Source organism: Pectinophora gossypiella, chromosome 8, assembly GCF_024362695.1.
Source record: "Pectinophora gossypiella chromosome 8, ilPecGoss1.1, whole genome shotgun sequence".
Classification (NCBI taxonomy): Eukaryota; Metazoa; Arthropoda; class Insecta; order Lepidoptera; family Gelechiidae; genus Pectinophora; species Pectinophora gossypiella.
In genome coordinates, this window is record NC_065411.1 from 1,833 (window position 1) to 8,806 (window position 6,974).

Genomic DNA, 6,974 nt, shown 5'->3' on the forward strand with positions numbered 1-6,974 from the left:
AACACTGTTTCGCATGAGACGGTTCCTCAAAAAACATAATATCGTGTATGATCTAAACAAAAACTTAGGTTTTATAAGGTATTATTATGTTTTCCAGTGGATCTGGTTAGAGCTATGTCACGCTAAATTGTGTTCTTTGCATTTCTTCTTACAATACTTTTCAATAGAACACTGTTTCGCATGACACGGTTCCTCGAAAAACATAATATCGTGTATGAGCTAAACAAAAACTTAGGGTTTTACATGGTTTTATGTTTTCCAGTGGATCTGGTTAGAGCTATGTCACGCTAAATTGTGTTCTTTGCGTTTCTTCTTGCAATACTTTTCAATAGAACACTGTTTCGCATGAGACGGTTCCTCAAAAAACATAATATCGTGTATGAACTAAACAAAAACTTAGGGTTTTACATGGTTTTATGTTTTCCAGTGGATCTGGTTAGAGCTATGTCACGCTAAATGGTGTTTTTTGCATTTCTTTTTACAATACTTTTCAATATAACACTGTTTCGCATGAGACGGTTCCTCAAAAAACATAATATCGTGTATGAGCTAAACTAAAACTTAGGGTTTTACATGGTTTTATGTTTTCCAGTGGATCTGGTTAGAGCTATGTCACGCTAAATTGTGTTCTTTGCATTTCTTCTTACAATACTTTTCAATAGAACACTGTTTCGCATGACACGGTTCCTCAAAAAACATAATATCGTGTATGAGCTAAACTAAAACTTAGGGTTTTACATGGTTTTATGTTTTCCAGTGGATCTGGTTAGAGCTATGTCACGCTAAATGGTGTTCTTTGCATTTCTTCTTACAATACTTTTCAATAGAACACTGTTTCGCATGAGACGGTTCCTCAAAAAACATAATATCGTGTATGAGCTAAACAAAAACTTAGGTTTTATATGGTTTTATGTTTTCCAGTGGATCTGGTTAGAGCTATGTCACGCTAAATGGTGTTTTTTGCATTTCTTCTTACAATACTTTTCAATAGAACACTGTTTCGCATGACACGGTTCCTCAAAAAACATAATATCGTGTATGAGCTAAACAAAAACTTAGGTTTTATATGGTTTTATGTTTTCCAGTGGATCTGGTTAGAGCTATGTCACGCTAAATGGTGTTTTTTGCATTTCTTCTTACAATACTTTTCAATAGAACACTGTTTCGCATGACACGGTTCCTCAAAAAACATAATATCGTGTATGAGCTAAACAAAAACTTAGGTTTTATATGGTTTTATATTTTCCAGTGGATCTGGTTAGAGCCATGTCACGCTAAATAGCATTTTTGTCATTTCTTCTTTCCATCCTTTATATTATATTAAATAATATTTCATACGGTATTATTTCGTTCTTTAATTTAATGTGTTTTTAGTGCTTCTGAATGTGATTTTGTTTTAAATACTTAGCTTATTAGCATTCATCAGTATCCAAGAATTCATACCACTGCTAATCAATAAACAAACAACGGTCTTAGCGTTTAAATACCGAAAAAACACCTGCCTGTTCATTTATTACTTGTTTTATTAAACAGGAATTTGCATATCGATCGTTTTCAATTAACTTCGAACAGTTACAACTACACGTAAACTGAGCATGTAGTCTATCTACAGCAAGATCGTGACCGCTGACTGCAGCTCTCCTTCTCCCTCCATTTCACTCCCAACCGACATTTTCACCTTTGCTGATATGATTACTCCACAGGATACCTCCATCCCCTGCATACCTGGTCGCTAGATTCGGCTGGCACGTCATATCGGTTTGACAGCCAACTCACGTAACTATTGTTGATCGATCCACAGTCCACTGAAGTGCCTACGATGAAGGGAACAACATGGACAGTTCTACTCCGAATTACTCCAACCCATGCGATGTTCATCCATGCGACAACCCACCTGATCTGAGTGGAACTTAACTGAAGCAAGAGAGTGATGCCTAATTCCATCTGCCAACTAGCTCCACTTCTCTCCCGTGCACCAGTCGCACCCACACCGACGTGTTCATCTTGCCAGTTTTCCTCACACCCGTCCACTTGTCTCTTGAAGATTGGCGTCCACAACACCAACGGTTGGTTAGGTCATGCAAGCATTGTTACAATTGATAAAAACACATATTTTCATTTAGTGAATGTGATAACCTGTACTAATAATTTGGTCAACTTAGCGATGATAACTCAATGTAAGTATTAACAAACTCGGTACGTGTTTGTTATTGTCAATAATATCTTTAAATTATACAACTCGCTTATGTTTGACAATTACTGAGTAATTGCTTTGCTTATTGCATGCTAATTGCTGAAAATTGCTTTTTATTTTAAATTCCTTAGCTAAAAATTGCTTTTTCTTTCACATTTCTCTGCTTATTGAATGACTATTGCTAACTCATTAGATAGAACCTACTTCTCATATAAGTAGGTGGATGCGGCCTCGATTAGCGGGGGAACCACATGAAAAAAAGCGAGCTACTGGGTGTACCTCCTGGGTAGTTTGGAAATCACCTAAGATATATATGTATATATTTATAAATAAAAGTTAATATATATAAATTAACATTAATTTTTTTTAACAGGAAATGCACAATGCTAAAAACTGCGTAGGAGATTTTAATACAATAGTACTACCAAGCCTGATGTTGGCCGCTATTTCAATGAATGCAGCAGTGTCACAGCTAGCAATCAAAAGTAACAAGATATTGAGGTACGTTAAATGACGATCACGACCACTTTGGCAAATACGTATCGCTATAGACTAAGGAAAAAAAATAATATATATTTTATTTACAGGAAATGCAGATGGCAATAAACTGTGTAGGAGTTCATGATTGCAATAGAATAAAATCGACCAAGCCTGAAGTCAGCAGCCCCTTCAATGAATGCAGCAGTGTGACAGCCAGCAATCAAAAGTTACAAGATATCGAGGTACGTTTCATGACGACCACGACTATTTTGGCAAAAACGTATCGCTATAGACTAAGGAAAAAAAAATAATATATATTTTATTTACAGGAAATGCAGATGGCAATAAACTGTGTAGGAGTTTATGATTGCAATAGAATAAAATCGACCAAGCCTGAAGTCAGCAGCCCCTTCAATGAATGCAGCAGTGTGACAGCCAACAATCAAAAGTTACAAGATATCGAGGTACGTTTCATGACGACCACGACTATTTTGGCAAAAGCGTATCGCTATCGACTAAGGAAAATAAATTATATATTTTATTTACAGGAAATGCAGAAGGCAAAAAACTGCGTAGGAGATCATTAATACAAAAGTATTATATAAACCAAACCTGATGTTGCCAGCTCCTTCAATGAATGCAGCAGTGTGACAGCCAGCAATCAAAAGTAACAAGATATCGAGGTACGTTACATGACGACCACAACTATTTTGGCAAAAACGTATTGCTATCGACTAAGGAAAATAAATTACATATAATATTTAATTATATATTTTATTTACAGGAAATGCAGAAGGCAAAAAACTGCATAGGAGATCATTAATACAATAGTATTATATAAACCAAGCCTGATGTTGGCCGCTCATTCAAAGAATGCAGCAGTGTGACAGCCAGCAATCAAAAGTAACAAGATGTCGAGGTACGTTACATGACGATCACGACCACTTTGACATAAACGTATCGCTATAGACTAAGGAAAAAAAATGTAATATACAGGGTGTTAGTGACATCGTAACGAAAACTTTGAGGGATGATGGAGACCATGATTATGAGATGATATCAAGTGGAATTTTCCGTCGCAAAAGTATGGAACAGAAAATAACTTAAAAAAAAACAAAAATTTTCATGAATTTTCCGACTGAAAATTCCACTTGATTTCAACTCAGAATTATGGTCTGAATCATCCTCCTCAGTATTTGTTACGGTGTCACTAACACCCTTACCTACTTGTATGGCTACAGTATGTACTTGTGCGGGGTGTAAGTGACATCGTACCGAATACAGAGGGGGATGATTCACCTGATTATTCTGAGTTAATATCAAGTGGAATTTTTCATCGCAAAAGTATAGAATTGAAAATAATTTAAAATAACTAAAAAAAAAATCATGAATTTTGCGACGGAAAATTCCACTTGATATGAACTCAGAATCATGGTCTGAATCATCCCCATCAGTATTCGTTACAATGTCACTAACACCCTGTATATTTTATTCACAGGAAATGCAGAGTGCAATAAACTTTGTAGGAGATTATGATTGCAATAGAATAAAATCGACCAAGCCTGAAGTTCTTCAATGCACGCAGCAGTGTGACAGCCAGCAATCAAAAGTTACAAGATATCGAGGTACGTTACATGACGACCACGACTATTTTGGCAAAGACGTATCGCTATCGACCAAGGAAAAGAAATTATATATAATATTTAATTATATATAATATTTAATATGTATTTTATTTATGCAATAAACTTTGTAGGAGATTATGATTGCAATAAAATAAAATCGACCAAGCCTGAAGTTCTTCAATGCACGCAGCAGTGTGACAGCCAGCAATCAAAAGTTACAAGATATCGAGGTACGTTACATGACGACCACGACTATTTTGGCAAAGACGTATCGCTATCGACCAAGGAAAAGAAATTATATATAATATTTAATTATATATAATATTTAATATGTATTTTATTTATAGGAAATGCAGAAGGCAAAAAACTGCGTAGGAGATTATTAATACAATAGTATTATATCAACCAAGCCTGATGTCGGTAGCTTCTTCAATGAATGCAGCAGTGTGACAGCCAGCAATCAATAGTGATAGTGACAAGAATCTAGGTACGTTACATGACGACCACGACCACTTTGGCAAAAACGTATCGCTATCGACTAAGAAAAGGATATTATATCTATACGTTATTATAAATATACGTTATTATAAATAAATTAATATTATTTTATTTTTAACAGGAAATACAGAAGGCAAAGAAGCAGATGTCATCAAAGAAGATCTTTGTTCCTGCAATGTTTCCGCAGACGATACATCCAACAGAGCGAAGTGGAAGGAAAAGACTCGGAAAAAAGACCCCACCACCATATGGGAACAATGCAAGGGAGAGAGAGAGAATATAATTTTATATTTTTATTTTTTGATAACATAAAATAAACCAACAATATCCTACACATTTTTTTTATTTCTTTTTGTGTCTGTCTTAATAGTTATTACAAATCTGTGATGCGAAACAAACTATACGAAAACGTCAATCCACGTACAACGCCCGCGAAGCTGCTTTAGCAGCGAGCGCACTTAGCACCATCTAGTTATTATTATATTATATATAGCTACAAACCCATGTATTGACTGACTGACTCACTCACTGACAGAGTTGTTCTCCCAGAAGGAGTGTCGGGGGGTAAAAATGGTGTATGGGGGATGTGATCAAGATCTTCCGATGAGTATGGGAAAACTTCCAGATCTTGGAAAACTGCTCCGCATCAGGGAGACACCCTACGGCCTGGCAAAACTATCGCACCTGGATCGATTCTTTTTTCACAAAACCTATTTAATTCTTAGTCAAATCCTATGGCCGGTGAAAAAAAATCAAAATGGCGGAAAAACAAGATGGCCGCCATACAAAATTTTGTTTTTTCAGAAAATGCATCGGGAGTAAAAACTGTGTATGGAGATGTAATCAAAACGTCTTGTGGAGTATGAAAACACTTCTCTATCTTCAAAATCTGCTCCGCATCAGGGAGACACCCTACGGCCTGGAAAAACTATAAAACCTGGAGCAATTTTTCTTTCGCGAAACATATTTAAATCTTGGTCAAATCCAATCCCTGGTGAAAAAAAACCATAATGGCGGAAAAACAAGATGGCCGCCATACAAAATTTTCGTTTTTCCTGAAAATGCCTCGAGGGTAAAAATGATGTATAGGGATGTGATCGGATCGTCATGTTGAGTATTTCAGTACTGCTGGATCTTGAAAAACTGCTCCGCATCAGGGAGACACCCTACGGCCTGGCAAAACTATAAAACCTAGAGCAATATTTTTTTCACGAAACCTATTTAAATCTTGGTCAAATTCAATCCCCGGTGAAAAAAGACCAAAATGGCGGAAAAACAAGATGGCCGCCATACGAAATTTTCGTTTTTCCCGAAAATGCCTCGGGGGGTAAAAATGATGTATGAGGAATATGATCGAAACATCATGTTGAGTATGGAAATACTTTTCGATCTTCGAAAGCTGCTCCGCATCAGGGAGACACCCTTCAGCCTGGCGAAACTATCGCACCTGGAACTTTTTTGTTTTCACGAAGCCTATTAAAGTCTTGGTCAAATTTTATCGCCAGTGAAAAAAAAAACAAAATGGCCGAAAAACAAGATGGCCGCCATACAAATTTTTGTTTTTCCAGAAAATGTCTCACGAGGTAAAAATGATGTATTGGGGTGTGATCGGAACGTCATCTTGGAAAACTGCTCCGCATCAGGGGTCACTCTACGGCCTGGCAAAACTATAGCACCTAGAACTTTTTTGATTTCACGAGACCTATTCAAGTCTTGGTCAAATTCTATCGCGGTAAAAAAATGGCGGGAAAACAAGACACGCGAGCAGCTTGCTGCGAGCGAACCACGCGACATCTAGTTATATTATATATAGCTACAAACCCATGTACTGACTGACTCACTGACATAATTGTTCTCCCAGAAGGAGCGTCGGGGGGTAAAAATAATGTATGAGAAAAGTGATCGGGACCTCCCGGTGAGTATGGGAAAACTTCCAGATCCTGGAAAACTGCTCCGCATCAGGGAGACACCCTACGGCCTGGCAAAACTATCGCACCTGGATCGATTCTTTTTTCACAATACCTATTTAATTCTTAGTCAAATCCTATGGCCAGTAAAAAAAAATCAAAATGGCGGAAAAACAAGATGGCCGCCATACAAAATTTAGTTTTTCCAGAAAATGTCTCTTAGGTAAAAACAATGTATTTGGGTGTAATCGGAATGTCATGTTGAGTATG

General features: G+C 36.8%; 1 long non-coding RNA gene across 3 annotated transcripts; it reads left to right on the forward strand.

Annotated features, from left to right (window-relative positions):
* Positions 1-2,408: 2,408 nt before the first annotated feature.
* On the forward strand, positions 2,409-5,198 carry LOC126369172 (uncharacterized). Of its 3 annotated transcripts, XR_007566661.1 has the most exons (9): positions 2,409-2,695; positions 2,782-2,916; positions 3,004-3,138; positions 3,223-3,357; positions 3,459-3,593; positions 4,173-4,299; positions 4,431-4,529; positions 4,647-4,786; positions 4,919-5,198. It is a non-coding gene; the product is annotated as an uncharacterized LOC126369172 (long non-coding RNA). The 3 variants fall into 3 exon arrangements; XR_007566660.1 differs by lacking the exon at positions 4,431-4,529 and having other exon boundaries at positions 2,413-2,695; positions 4,919-5,196; XR_007566662.1 differs by lacking the exons at positions 3,004-3,138; positions 4,431-4,529 and having other exon boundaries at positions 2,410-2,695.
* Positions 5,199-6,974: the final 1,776 nt, after the last annotated feature.